A 16,137-nucleotide genomic window follows, 5' to 3' on the forward strand; every position below is an offset into this window, starting at 1 on the left:
GACCAATAGATGGCACTACTGCTACCCAAGAGTGACGCAGTACGTTACGTGGCGCGCAGGGGTTAGTTGGCGAAATAGCATCGAAGCAGGAGAAAGCGCAATGCGTGCTGTGGTATCACGCTCTCCCCGCCACAGAAATTACTTCACTGGACTTTTTTTTTATGGGGCTATATCAAGGACAGAGTCTATGCCACAGCTGTTGCTGACGTCGAGGAACTGAAGGCTAGGATACAAGCAGTTGTGGGAACTGTAACAGAAGACATGTTACCAAACACCTGGCGGGAACTGGAATACCACTTAGACATTCTCCGAGCTACCAAGGGGGCACACGTTGAAATTTTCTAACGTAAGTGGTCTTTAAAAAAACTTGTAATACTAACTTATTACTTGTAATACTAACCTTGTAACTGACCAGTATTTACATTATTATGTCAAACAGTTCTTCTGTAATAAATTTTTGTAATCAGGGCAAGACTTAATGCTCACCCTGTATATGCTGTACTAAGCTAAAATTATTATCAAGATGAAAATAATTATTTATGCTCATTTAAATTTTTCGTTTCTTGTATGTGTCCACAATAGAATTTGAATTCTACAGTAAGAAAATTTGGCACTTTGTCACATTTTACACGTTATTGAAAACTGGAAAACTGTAGATGTAACAATTCTGACATTTACATGTAATTTAAATTAATTAAGATATAATAATAATAATAATAATAATAATAATAATAATAATAATAATAATAATAATAATAATAATAATAATAACCAATATAATAGTAATCTCTATGCTATAATTAATTTATAACACAATGAAATTGTAGAGACGTAAAATTTATTTTTTTTTTAAACTTTTATATGTGGGACTTGAGAAAATTCAGAAAACAAAATAACAGTGGTAAAAGTGTTACACTTACAGTACCTACCCAAAGAAATAATATATAACTTATGTGACACTCACCTAATAATCTGTTCCAGATAGAGAATAGTAACATTAGAAAACCTACACGTAGATCCTATTACTGCATATAACAAAACGCACATAGTGGTGGGAAAATTTCTATTAGTATTCCATTTGAGCCCATAGATGCAACTATGGGACACTACTTATTTCCGCAGGAAGAGTCACACTTGCAGTATGACTCGGGCAGACCATACATTCGATGGAAATGAAGCTCTTCACGTTCAATGTGGACAGACATTTCTTACACGATTTATGAGAACTGCAAACATGTCAGACAATGTCTGAAGAGATTATGTTTACGTTCGTCCTATCTCAAACATCTATCACAACAGCAGTGGAAGTAGATGCAGAAAGTACTTGACGTGTCTCAATCTTCGGAAGCATCTTTCGTAATTCGATCATCAGAGCTGATTTCACAGGATTAGTAGTCGTTCCGTTACTGTTGATGAGAATAGTGTAGGGTATCAAGTCATATGAAAAACTATTGACAGACCTCTCTCTTTAGCAATGGAAATAGACATTTCTAGGCGAGTTACCTCCCTAACAATGTTCTTTGGTTTCTGAGCTACTGATGTCCGAGCTGTTGAAAATATTGAAAGCTTCTGCTTATGTATCACAGCTGAGAGTGGCTTCTTTCCAGTGATGAATCTTTCTTCCCTGAATTTTAAGTACTCTGCGTTTGCATCAGTGACGTAATTGAGTAGCTTTTGTGCGCATCCCTCTGGCAAGCGTTCATTAATCAAGACATTGTGAAGCATTGTTTCTGAACTATCACTGTATGGATATGCAGTGGTATATGCGTTCAACATTTTTCCAAACTTCCTTGCATGGGAACCATGTAAATCGTGATGTAATTGGAGCTCATAATCTTCATCGACACTCCGAACATTTCCTTGAACGTGTTGGTAATAGCAAGAACTTCATGATAAATTCCCATTCAGCTGCGTAACGCTTCTGTCTTGTTTGTCCAACTATGAATCCTGGAGACTTCTGAGATCTGTTTATTGTTTTATTGTACATTATTTAAAATACAACCCTTATACATCTGAGCCGTACTGAACATATGAACAGCCAGGTACTAAACAAAGAAAACTTTCGCGGCAGCATCTGATGAGTAAAAAACGTATCATGAAAAATGACAACACTGAAAACAAACCACTGTTATCTCAATAATTTAATCAATGTTAATCTCATTAGTTTCGAAGCACGAATTCCAGTTCAGAAGATCGTGTCTATGCACAAACAAGGAACTTTCAGCATCCAGCAAGAAGAAATGTAAGATGAAAGGTGGCAACCCCGCAAACAAACCATCGATTTCCCGAATGTTTAATCAGAATTTCTTTTATTAGTTTTGAAGCATAAACTTCAATTCAGAAGAGAACAGTACAAGACCAGGAAAATTATTTTGTGCAGTATATGATGAGTAAAAAGCGTGATAAAAGGGGTGGCAACTCTGCAAACAAACTAACCATTTACTCAAAATATTTATCCATGGTTATATCATTAGTTTTAAAGCACGAATTCCAGATCAGGAGAGATTCAATGTGCAAAGCAAGGAAATTTCATTGTACAGCATCTGACAAGAAGTTAAAATGCGAGAAGAGAGTGGCAAGCCTACAAACAAACTATAAATACTCCAAATGTTTATTCACGATTCTTTCATTAGTTTTGAGGCATAAACTTTAGATCAGAAGAGCACAGTAAGGTATAAAACAAGGAACATTTTCCCGGCTGCATCTGATGAGTAAAAAACGTGATACGAGAGATGACAACACTGCAAACAAACTAACTGCTTTCTCAAAATGTTTACTCATAGTTATTTTTATTGGTTTGAAGCGCAAATTCCAGATTAGAAGAGAATATTCATGAACATAGCAAGAAAACTTCATTCTGTAATATCCGACAAGGAGGAAAGATACGAGATAAGAGATGGCAACACTGCAACCAAACCGCTTGTTTTCAAAATATCTACGATTTTTTTGATTAGTTTTTAAGCATAAACTTCAAATTGGAAGAGAACAGCCGTCAGACACGCCGTTCCTAAGGGTCTTATGGCTGGAGGCAGTATTAACAACTGGATGCAGAACTGACATGTGGCGCTTGTACACAATAAGGTAGCGAAGCGACTTTCTTCCCTAGAAAATGCAGGATTTAGAATAATTTAAATCTTCCTTAAATATTAAGTATATGCCCCCTGAGTTCGACCCCCACTGGAACAGAATTGGAAGAAAACTATTATTATTTTTTCTAATCATGATAATTAGAGACACGATTTTTTGGTGACACGCGAAAAGTATCAGTATTGTATGAAAATGTTGTGTATCTAAAATATATATTTTTTCACTATTTGTTAGGTCATATAACTCTCGCGATTAAACCCGAAATTCTGTCAAATTAACGAAATTTGCAACATTCCACGAAATTTACGCAGTGACAGTTTTTATTTTATTTATTTTATTTATTTTTTATTTTTTTTGACGCTTTACGATTTATTCATTACCATTATTTGGCAGTTACTAGCAACGTGATGAAAATTCCCATTTTTGAGCAAATAGACCACCATGAATATTTGAAATTTTACATGCAGTTACAAAATGAGCTCCAAACGATATCTACTACTGAAGTAGATAATGTGGAAGGAGTGTTGCCGTGCATGTTAGGCCGTTATACACTATAAGATAGATCCTAGGAAATCTCTTACGATTTGTCCTAGAGTGAAAATCTCAACGTGTATAGCATCAGGTCGCATGCCATTTCCTGTGTTCTGAACGATCCTATGAGATTTATCTTTATAGCACGCTCGGAAAGAAAATTCGTAAGATTTCGATTTAAGCGACATCAGGTGAGAGAAAGTGAAAACAAAACAAGTGAAAACAATTGATTAGGTAAGGTAAACCGGGGTAATAAGGACCACCATATCTATATTTTCGAAGAAAAAAGTATCAGGAGCTGTTAAAAAAACAGAGCCGTTGTGCATTTTAGAACATATATTTTCTAGTTTACATTTTAGACAACCCAGACTAGAAGGAATATAATGCAAAGTAAAAAATAAACATTATTGAAAGGTATGATACTAGGTCCGAAAAGCCCCACGCTCGGGGTAATAAGGACCAGCGAATGGGGTATCAAGGACCAGTAAGGGGAATGAGGACCATCACCAAACGAAGGGCAATAATGCTACTCTGCACCTTACTGGTACCCCTCGCATCTGTAGATTAGAGTGTCAAGGTTCTCCTGTCCTGTCAAGGCAGTACATTCAAGGTGATGCCATGTATCACAGGAGTTACACTGTACCCAGTTCTCGTCTGATCCCTCGGGCATATGGCACAGACCACAAACGTCAAGAGTGGAATCCTCACGGTGCTGAGATGATTCAGATGTTGCTGAATACTGCTGTTGAGATGCCTGAGATGTTGTTGCTTGCATCGGTGTATGCACATTTGCCTTTGCACGTTTGGCGGGACGTTTACCACACTTTGCAGAATCTTCCTGTAGTCGTTGCAGTGCCTCCTTCGATGTCAGACTTTCACCATACCGAAAACGACGCACTCGTTGCGATCTTTCTGGTGGCGGCGAGAAGGATGTTGAAGATTGCTGTAATGCAGACAAGAAAAAGTGTTTCAACTTATGGGAGCCGGAGAGTTGTGATGTATCACTGACACTTGGAGAAGAGCGACCAGAAGCTGGTGAGGCTGAAGACAAACTATTGTTTGTTCCAACAGACGACATAACAGGAAACACAGAGGACGGATTATTGGTTGGTGTTTGCCCAGCATATGGTTCAGCAGAGGAGTACTCCACTTCCGTTATCACTGATGAGTTGAATGGATATATCCCACATGCAGCGAACCCACTTCGAACGTTCTGCGGTGAAACTGTTCTGCGGTGCTGTCCAGTACATCTGCTAAGAGCTTGGGAAACATAATTTTCTTTACCTGTCCGGAGCTGACTCTAGCGTGAAGACGTAACTTCTTTTACCATTGCGCCTTCAGACCACGAAACACACTTTTTGTCCAAAGGCTGTAATAAATGAGTCAAATGAGAAGGTAGACGCAGTAATTGGATATTGTGTTCAACTGCAAGGACAGATAGTTCATAGCTAAGGTATGACAAGTGTCCATCAAAAATAAGTAGTCGTGTTTTCTGAGATAAATCCCTCGTAGACGGCAAAAACAATTTCTCAAACCAATCCATAAATTGCTCCTTCCCATCCAACATTAGGGCTTGTTGTGTATCGCGCTGCAGGAGGCCCTCGCAAGGTCCGTTTATCACAGAAGTGCTTGGTTTTGTATATTATATATGGAGGAAGAATAGTACCACTAGCTGATGCACAAACATTGACAGTTATTTGCTCACGACCACTCCCCTCAATAACTTGATTCACCTGTTTCACCCCTTTTCTGGCAATTATCAGGTTGCTCTTTGGATCAGTCACGAAACCAGTTTCATCAGAGTTGAAAATGTACTCTGGGCAATCTTTAATACCATACTTATCCAGAGTACTCTCTAGCAAGTCGAACCAATGTTTTATGACGTCTTCGTTTGTTGCTTGCAGTCTATTCCTTCCACACTGTTCAGTCTTTCTCACTGAAAGTTTCGGATGACGGCGAAGAAACCCATTCACCCAGTCAGGACCTGGTCGTCCGTTTTTGAAGGGTACATTTTTTTTTCTTGCGACACACAATATTCTTGAACTACGTCACACAATTTTTGTTTGTTCATTCCAAAACCCCATTCGGCAAATAGAATCAAGCACTCCTCTAATTGTGATTCTTCCTCAGATGTTAATGCAGTAGCCGTTCCAGGACGCGCTTTTAGTGGACACGTAGTGTGTAACCTCCGTAGTAGTGACGTTTTACTCACCTTGTAGGTCCGTGCTGCTGCTCGGATACCCAATCTGCCACTTGTTACAGCATCAAATACTTGTTCCATGGCAGCAGCATCTTCTTGGGTGGTGTAATTTCTTCTCCCTGGGTCCTTTTTTTTTTTTTTTTTTGTAATGGCGCACCATTTCCTACGAGAAAGAGAAAAAGGGGGTAATTAGGACCACATAGCATAGTTGCAAAAGCAGTGCAAAACATATGAAAATAAAAACCTATTTCTGTCATATTTTGTACTCATGTAGGGTGAATGTGCCAGTACTCAGCCTCCTAACTCAAATTTTAAGTTTGAATGTCATTTTTTATTTTAATTTTGAACAGAATGAGACTTCTTCATGATATATGCATTCATTATTTAGTCTAGTTTACAATAAAAAGAGTGTTTTTAATGTAATTTTTAGGATTTTAAAAAAATTTTAAATTTCCTAAAAAGGCCGAAAAATACCTGTACTCAGCCACTACATTCTAGAACTCAGCCATTAACGAACCTAAAGTCAGCCAACAAAATTTTAAACTAATGATAAAAACAGATGTAATATCATGGAGCGTTTCTTATTTTGCTACACAACACTAAAAATTTAACAGATTACATTATAATTGTCTAACAAAAAATCACATTATTTATTTCTTGGAAAAACAGGAACAAAATTGTATTGAGCGGACCCTTCGTAAAAATATAAGCAACCATGAAACTAAAACATTTCAAATAGAACTAAAGCTGTTAGATCATAGCCAAATTTTATGACCAGTATATCACAATATCATTTGATCACTCTAATTAAAAGTTGGAAAACGCAAAAAGAAAAAAAAAACACAAAAATATGAAATAAAATTGAATTATGTCTTCATAAAAATTCTACGAAGTTAGGAATATTTCACATAGAACTAGAGTAGAAATATGTCACAGCCATCAGTTTATCACCATGTTTGAACACCTTTATTAAGTTAGAAAACGCAAATAAAACATTTACTTCTCACAAATAATAATAATAATAAAATTGTAGTAGTTGTCTTTTCGCAAAAAATGCACGAAGTTGGAATTTTCTTCTTTGCTCTTTCTTTTTTTGTTTGGCTTCAATTGCTTTCTTCCGTTCTAAGATCTTGGCTATCATTATTTCTCCATTCATCTGACGATATGACACTTGGTAATTTATTTTGGTTCGTTTCCTCTTTGAAGTCTTCGCAATTGGTCCTGGCCAAAATATTTTCAAAATTTGGTGAGACTTGTCTACTGTTATTTGAACTCTTTTCGGGAGTTTTATCTATGACTGTGTTCTCAATATTAACGTTGGCGCTTTGAACTTGAAGTAATGTACCATCTTTCAAAATATTGTTCCATCTTCCATTACATTATGGACCAATATTTCAGTACGATCTGCTTGACAATGAAATAGAGAAGGAATCTGCGAGGAAATCAACTCGCAGATGAGCAAGAGTTGAAATTCGGTGCTGCTTTCCTTTGATGTTACTAACAGTTGATAAATTCCCCATTCTTTCAATAGAATTATTATGAATCAAAGCTTCCTCCTCGATATCACTTAACACTGTTTCAATATCTACACCTTTCTCTTCCAGTTTTTCTCTTACATATGAAATCACTGACTGAGCTGATTGAAAGTGTTGTGAATTAATGTCAGCCAATATACTGCAATCTTTTTCCAAACGTCTTTTTAATAGACTCTTTTGAATGTATTTAGAGTAGTCTACAGCCTTTGCATTGAAAGGACACAAGCCACATTTCCTGAAACCATTTCTAATTGAATCGGAGGGAGAAGAACGGTTTACTATCGTTGACAAGAGTGAAGAGAAGTGAGATCTTTTACACACTTATTTATGTTTTGGGGTTGGCTTTGCCAGTCATGAACTGTCTTCTTCCATTCTATCTTTAGGGGTTTGAAGACATTAACATCTGCTGGCTGAAGAATGTGTATTGTATTAGGTGGTAAGGCATATAGAATTATTCAGTTTTCAATGCAAAACACATTAAGTTCCATAGTTGGATGTGTGCTATGCCCTTCAGCAAATAAAATTATTGGTATTTTAACGTTATTTCTTCCAGCCATTTGTTTATACAATTTACAATATATTCATAAAAAGTATCAATCCTCATCCAGGTCTGTTTCTGATCTTCCCCAAAATCAGACCTTTGGCATACTCACGCGGTGGTCTAACATACGGGAAAATAATTATTGCAAATACAGTTTCGCCGTTTGCAGAGAAAACTAGAAGAACAGTGATTGTTTCTTTGTCAATTGCACGTCGGACTTCATAAACATTTTTCAAACCTTTTGATGCGACTTTACCAGTTTTGGGGCAAAGGTTAAAACTAGTTTCATCACCATTAAAGATTCGGGTGGAATCTTGAAGAAAATCGGATGCGTTAATGCTTTGGAGGTACTCTTCAAGTTCTTTAAACCACTTCCGACTAAATTCTTCGGTGACTGTTGCTCTTGCCTTCGGGAACTCTGCAAACTAATTCTGGGTTTCCTCGTAAGTACAATTTATACCATTTCTCTCCTAGTTAGCTCTCTTTGAAAGGTTTCTTTCTATTGTCACTTTTTACAATATTGTATTCAATCAGTAGCGTCATTTCAGATTTAGCTTGGGGGAGCAAAAGACCCCTTGATATAAGTAAAATTTCGCGTTTTAACTGACTTACTACTATTCTATTGATAAAATCTATACAAATCTCAAACTCAGGGGGCAAATGGCCCTCCCTGCCCCTCTAAATGACGCCCCTGTATCCAATATATCCATTTTATTTTACCCAAATACAACTCCGGCTATTTCAGTAATTCATTGAACGAGCTTATTTTCTTCTGGTAGTGTTAACACTGGGTCTGGTCCTATTTTCCTTTTCTTTTCATGTACTGGACCATGAATCCTATCTTGCAGTGTGTTGCGAGAAACATTGAATATTCTGCTAGCTTCACGTATAAACATTCCATTTTCTACAGCCCTCAGTGCATTGTAGAGGGACTCTTTTAAGTACTGGTGAATTGACCACCGTTTTCATTTCTGAACTTCCATTTTTCTTCCTTTTTCATTCATTTATATTTACTTACATGAAATGAGTAAGTGGGAACCTGGTTTTAGCAAATTTGGAGGTTGATATTTAAAATTGCAGTAAAATTACCAACAGGGCTGACTTTTGGCTTTCGAGGCACCAGTACTCGGCCTTTGCATTTCTACCGGGGCTGACTATTGAAAAAACAAAAATTTGTGAGTCATGCTGTATATTATTAACAAGGGAAGTGAATACTTGGTCTGGGCATGTGATGGACGAAATTGCGCATACATGCGATAATTCCAGTGCTCAGCCCCGGGGGCTGACTATTAGAAAATCACTCATTTTTCAATTCCAGTACTCGGCCCCTCCTATACAAACGAAATGCTCAAAATCTAGAAAAATATTTTTTCTGTTTTCATTTCCTTAATATATACAAATTAAAAAAAATAAAAAGAATAGTTATTATTTTTACATTAGATAACAAATACACACTTGTAACAAAAAGTCTCGTCTGTTATTTTTTACGTAGCAGATCCACGCATTACAACATAGCGTCTTCTTTGTCCACCTATTACTGCGACACTAGGTGACATTTCGGTGTGACATGTGATCGGCTGTGTAGAGGATGAATGTCTAAAAGCTAAGCTTACGTTTTCTTATTTTTGTTTCGAAAATGCTTAAGTGGCTGACTACCGGTGAGGGGCTGACTAGTGGCACATTCACCCTATTTTTAACATATGTCCATTAACTTTTAGGGACACATACGTGATTTCACATTATGACTATTACAATTAGAACTGCTCCTTTTTGTCCTTTGGGGTCTTAAGGACCACTATTTGGGGTATTAGGGACAATAACTATTTATTTCTCATGCTACTAATAACTTATTTAGTTTTACCTAAATGCATACACCTACGTATTCTACAGAAACAGTTTTCACATTCTCGGAAATATTTTTACTTTTTGCGTACAAGCAATATGATATTTCTAAATAAATTCTCATGGCCCTCACAAACCCCTCAAATATTGCTACCAAAGTTCCTCTCATTTCATTACTGATTTCCATAAAGACACACTTGTTTAATACTACTACAGTTAGTCGAACTATTTTACCAGTGATTGTTTTCATGGTTACTTACCTTCTTTCCACTTTCTGCTCCAAATAAAACCTTCAGCAAGTTTTTCTGTAGCTTCGTACAACACCGTAGCAACTTTTTATGGCGTTTTCGCGCGTCCGCGTTTTGACTGAATCCGTTTCCCGGTCTTACCTTGGAAGTACATCTGTGTGTCAAATACGACTTACAAAAACAAAAGAGCATCACCGACCGTCCATAATCTTAGTGTGCCGGTTTCGCATTTCGTGCCGTTTTTACAACAATTTATCACGCGGTCCCTAATGCCCCGTGGTCCTTAATGCCTCGCTTTACCTTATCTTCTGATCGCGCAGGTTTACTTTAGGTGTACCACTCGATATAATTTTTCAAAAATTATAATTTGTCACTGTTTCCTAAATGATTTGCGTTGACCGACATGAAAATATCTCACATAGCGTAGATAAAATCCCTCAAGGAGACCATCATTCATTGAGCATCAAGAGTTATTGTTGATAAACTACAGTTCTTTTACGATTTGCGTACAAATACGGGGTAAGGATATATAGTATAAAAACTATAATGCAAGAAACGCAAAGCAAGTTGTGCTAGGTGGTCTCTGGAAAGTACGAATGCTACCGAACCGAGTCAGCGCAGGGTGAAGCGGGGGACCGAGCGCCAGCCAGAGGGTGCGAGCGAAGGAAGCAGGTGCGTCAGTGAATGTAATGAAAACTAGTGGGTTTTCGTAATGATACGAGTTTGAATAGCACTTGTCATGGTATTGTGGTAGTAGCACTCCACTTGTAAACATAAATTATAGCTTCTGTAAACTATGCACAAATACACCGGTGGTGGAAAATAGTATCACCGGTCATCTTTCATATGCACTCACTTAGGTAAATGTTTCGCAGAAGGGGTCCAGAAGTACCGGTAGGCAAAACATACAAAATTTACAGGAGAAAGTGAAGATGCAAGTGCTTTGATCTAACACAACGTAACCAAATCTAAGCTAATGAAATTAACTAACCTAATATTAATAGAAGTATACGAAATTCTATCACTTTTCGAAAAGTGTGCTGGACCCATATACTAATATAATCTAACGTAACATAAGCGTAACAAACCTGAACCAACCTAAACTAAACTAATGTGTATAGAAAGTACCGAAATTGTAACATTTCTTAGAAAAAATAGCTGGACCCTTTCTGCTAAACATTGTCTCTCATCTATTTTATCCGTCGTTAAAACATTTATAATGATTTTACACTAGTAGCCCTACAGATGTAAACATAAAATGGAGGTGAATTACTTTGTATTTAATTCTGTTGCTTGCAGATATTTGTTCCTTATAAATGTGTCTTTCCATGCAAAGTATTAAATTTTACTTGTGTAGGCCTATGTTTAGCAGAAGGGGTCCAGCTCTTTTCTCTAAAAAATGTTACAAATTTGATAATTTCTGTTCACATTTGGTTAGTTTAGGGTAGGGTTGGTTAGTTTAAGTTAGGTTAGGGTAGTTTAGGTTACGTTAGGTTAGTTTAGTTTATGTTATATTAGTGTAGGAGTCCCGCATAATTTTCTAAAAAAATGATTTCGCTTATTTCTACTAATATTACGTTAGTTTAGGTTAATTCAGGTTAGTTTACGTTAGTTTATGTTAGGTTAGATTTGGTTACGTTATATTACGTCTAAGTACTTGCATCACTCATTTCTCCTGTAAATTTTGTGTTTTTTTACGTGCTTCTGGACCTTTTGTACTAAACATACCCCATCTTCTAAAATGTGGTGCGCCAAAAATATACCAGTACCCTTCTAACTTTTATTTTTTAATTTTTTTTTATTATTTTTTTAGAGGTATCCAATTTAAGAATATAGCGCCTGCTATTAATATCAGTTGGATGTACAGTGTGGTTAGCATAGTAATTCTTCAACTTTGTACTTTTATTAAATAGAACTATTTCACAATGTCGATAAACGTCATTCGGTGGGACAGAAAAACTCATCACGTGTGTAGCACAAAAAGGGTAGGATTTTCTACAACATATATCATAACAATTTTCCGAAGATAAATCCTAAGATTGATCCTAGGATTGATCTCGTAGTGTATAGCGCGCCTTAGATGCAGGAGTAAAAGTGTATCTAAAAAGGTAGGGTGACGTTCGATGTCACGCCGTCCTTCGTGCTTATCTTTCCCCATTGTATTTTTTAGGAAGTGGAGATACATCATAGATATTTTGTGGAAGGAGGAACGGCGTCCTTCAGTGTCCCACTCGCTTTTATCCCCAGTTAGATGAGCATTCAGAAATCGCTGGGAAGTATCTCCAACTAATGTATATATATATATATATATATATATATATATATATATATATATATATATATATATATATATATATATATATATATATATATATATATATATATATATCAGTTTCGAATGTTGATATGGAGAAAGCTTTCTTACAATGCCCGACAAAAGAACAAATTTAACACCAGAAAACATTGAAACAATGCTTATGTGTTATTTGCATAAGTAAACTGTGAACACTTAAGCTAGTTTTTCTATTAATATTCTCTCTGTGTCTGTGTCTGTATTTATTTTTCAATGAGGATGCTTAGTGTTATTATTATTATTGTTTTTTTTTTACTTTTATTCAATGAGGATGCTTAGTGTTATTTTTTAAAAAAAATTAAATAATGTTTAGTATAGCCATGCATGAGCTTGTCATGTTGATTGATGAGTGGAAATTAAGTTAAATTAAAAGGTAACTAATTGTAATTGCCAGGGAAAATAGTGTTCTTACATTGAATTTTTATTCACCGATTTTATCCCGCTTAATGCATATTTTTATAACGAAATTAAGAATTCTTATTTACCACAAAATCTCTGAATTTCAATGCCTTCTTTAGAGGCCCAAAGATGTGAAAGTCACAAGGTGAAAGGTCAGTGCTGTAGGGCGGGTGTCGCAACATTTCCCACTTGAATCGTTGAAGCACATCCTGCACTTGGTTTGCAACGTGTGGACGCGCGTTGTCATGCAACACAATGACTTCAGCGGTCAATAAACCAGGCCTTTTGTTTTTGATGGCTCTCCGTAAATGTGTCAAGGTCTGACAGAAGCGTGCGGCGTTGATGGACTGTCCTTGTTCTTTGAAGTCGAGAAATAATGGTCCATGGCAATCAAAGAACTCACACACCATAACTTTCCCCACAGACGGTTGCGTCTTGAACTTATTGGGACGTGGAGATGAGAGGTGTTTCCACTGCATACTGGAAGACTAAACTCGGTTCAAAATGATGGCACCAAGTTTCATCCTCAGCAACAATGCGCAGCAAGAAGTCGTTACCTTCCAAATGGTAACGTGACAAATGTTCAATGGCGCAACCCGTATGCTCCAACTTTTGGTCTTCTGTCAACACCCTAGGGTTCCACTGCGCCCACACTTTATGATACCCCAGACCTTTCGCAATTTTCTCAGCAACCACTCGTTGTACCATAACTCATGTTTAACCCGTTCGCTATGGATTGAATACTAATGCGTCTATCCGCAGCTATAGCCGCATTCACCTTTTCACACGTGTCTTCTGTGGCAACAACATGGGCTTGACCAGTACGGGGATAATCAATGGTTTGTTTACGCCCCTTCCGAAACATTTTGGCCCAGTCCACTACTGTTGTTTTGGAGACGCATGCATCACCATACATGTCTTTCATACGCCGGAACACTTCAGCTGGTTGACAACCTTTGGCACTCAGAAACTGGATGACAGCACGCTGATCCTGTTTGAATAGATTGGGGATCTTGAACGCCATCTTTCACTCGTTATACCTGCAAAACGGAAACACGTATGAACATTCCTACACCCAACACAGGGATATTAGCAATTACACACTATTAAACAAACAATATCCTCCTATGCACTATACTAATAATACATGGTACGAACCGGTTTCAGTTGATCGCTCGTTATATAAAAAACTTAAGTAAATTTTAAATTTTCCCTGATATAGTCCCTGTCATGTCCTTAGAATTATCTAAACCGATGAACAAAAAATATTAATCGTTGGTAGATGGTGAAGGGTGACAGTTTTGGATTTGCGAATGAAACTTACATTTTTAAATCTATACCTCGAATTAGATACAAATTTGAAAAAAAAAAAAAAAAAAAAAAAAAAAGTCATAAAGGGGCTGGTAAGAAGTTTGTACCGGTCACCGCTTTAATCAAAGTAAGAGCAATATTCGGCCAGGTCGGTGAAAAACCGGCCAGTTGACAACCCTAGTTAGCATGAATTCCTATAAATCTTAAATTATTTACCCCATGTGATATGTACTCTGAATTGATCTTTGCTCTGGGAAGGAAGGTGACCCAATTCCGTAGAACGAAAGATACCGCCTTCTCTCGAAAATGTACCTGGAAGAAGCAGTGCTTGCTCTGTTCAAAACTGGAAAAGTTAAGAAAAACTCCTCTCAAGGTTCTCTTCTCGAAACAAAAATTTAAACGGCACTGGCAGAATTGTTTTGAGTAATGTCTTATTTCACATACAGCTGCTAAAAGAACTAAGAAAAAATACCTTCAGACTAGAAATATCCCAGTACTTATATTAAAGCTAAAGATTTTTTTACTAAGTATTTTCGTAATTAGTGACTTCTAAAACGGTGACTTTTAAAACGGCGTTAAATATTTTGTTAATGGCTCATTCCACGTCAAATCACCCAGGCCATGTCACCCACCAATTCAGATTTTAATGAAACTACGAGTACTTGTTAACACTAGTAAGGTATGAAGACCTGTAAAAATTTTCTTCCGAAATCCTAACAGTTTGTGAGAAATACGAGACCAAAGTTTCAGAATTTCAGGCATCCCGGTCGTTCTCGAGATCATCTAATATTTCGTACAGCTTATTGATATTATGACAATATGGCGTTGTGTCCATCTTGAATAAAGAAAAACACAGCTTTCTTACAAGGCTGGCTAGGATATTTATTATAAAAAATAAACTAGAAATGTAACGGTTTCGGAAGTATAGCACTTCCTCAGACTACACTCTACAACTGAAATCAGAAATAAAATTATATATAATAAAGAAAGGAGATCATTAGTTCTTTCCACCAATCAGGAATAACTACTCATTAAAAGTTCACTTTTCTTTCAATAGCACTACCTCCCCCACGGGTGCGAGCGTAACTGTCTTTCACCTGGCAAAATTGATGAGTCACAACATAACAAACAACTATGAAATGATAATAGCCGGAAACAGCTTTCTAACAATAAAATTCATGAAAACAAGACCTTGGAATTTTATTGTTAGAAAGCTGTTTCCGGCTATTATCATTTCGTGACGTTTGCGATTATTTTAAACATAGTAGTAAACGGCAAGCTCAACTTCAAGAATTTCAAGAATTTTTAAATTTAGACCCGCAGAAAATTTTAAGGCCATCTCAAACAAGATGGCTATCCCTGATTTATCCAGTAGACAACAAGCGGTACAAATATCTAAATTAGCTGCAGATGGATTTCAAACAACTTGTTCGTCTTTATCAACTGTAATCAGAGGTGTTCCTCAAGGTTCCATTTTGGGTCCTATTCTCTTCCTGATATATATAAATGACTTGTTAGAATATATGTATCCAGCAAAATGTATTCTATATGCTGATGACATCAGTATGATAATAGCAGGAATATCAATAGAAGAAGTTGAGAGGAAAGCTGACAGTTTTACGGACAAATTAGTAAAATGGTTAACAGCGAATTGGTTAATTATAAATCATGATAAATCGATTCTCTTACATTTTCATTTTCCAGGAAAACCGCGTATATCACCTAGAATAAAAATATCTTCTAACTTACTCTAATATTCTTGCATGACAAAGCTTTTAGGTGTAATCATAAGTGACAATCTTTCATGGTCTGCTCATATCTCCACTTTAAACAAGAAACTAAGTAACGTGTGTTTTGCCTTATACAAACTTCAAGGTACTGAGTCACGAGAAGCACTTCATAGCTTTTACTACGCCAAGTTTAATTCCTTAATTAACTTCGGCATAATACACTGGGGATCTGATGAAAATAGTTTAAGCACTTTCCGATTGCAAAAGAAAGCGATTAGAATAATTTTTGGATTACCCACAAAATCGACATGTAAAAAGGTTTTCATAGAAGCAAAAACAAGCATCTTTTTATCTTTAACA

At 36.6% G+C, this 16,137-nt stretch overlaps 1 protein-coding gene across 4 annotated transcripts in view; it reads left to right on the forward strand.

Moving 5' to 3' along the window:
* LOC145678491 (hydroxylysine kinase) overlaps positions 1-16,137 on the forward strand; it is a 124,909-nt gene that overhangs the window by 44,071 nt on the left and 64,701 nt on the right. Inside the window, exon 1 of one of the 4 annotated variants that reach the window (XM_081748689.1) lies at positions 10,236-10,503. The exons of 2 other annotated variants lie outside the window; for them this stretch is intronic. The gene's annotated coding sequence lies outside the window, so the exon portion shown is untranslated. Of the gene's footprint in view, positions 1-10,235; positions 10,657-16,137 lie in introns of those variants that run through there. One more of the 4 variants, XM_081748687.1, reaches the window with a different exon arrangement.

The sequence above is a fragment of the Thermobia domestica genome, chromosome 2 (assembly GCF_964235325.1).
Source record: "Thermobia domestica chromosome 2, izTheDome1.hap1.1, whole genome shotgun sequence".
Taxonomy (NCBI): domain Eukaryota; kingdom Metazoa; phylum Arthropoda; class Insecta; order Zygentoma; family Lepismatidae; genus Thermobia; species Thermobia domestica.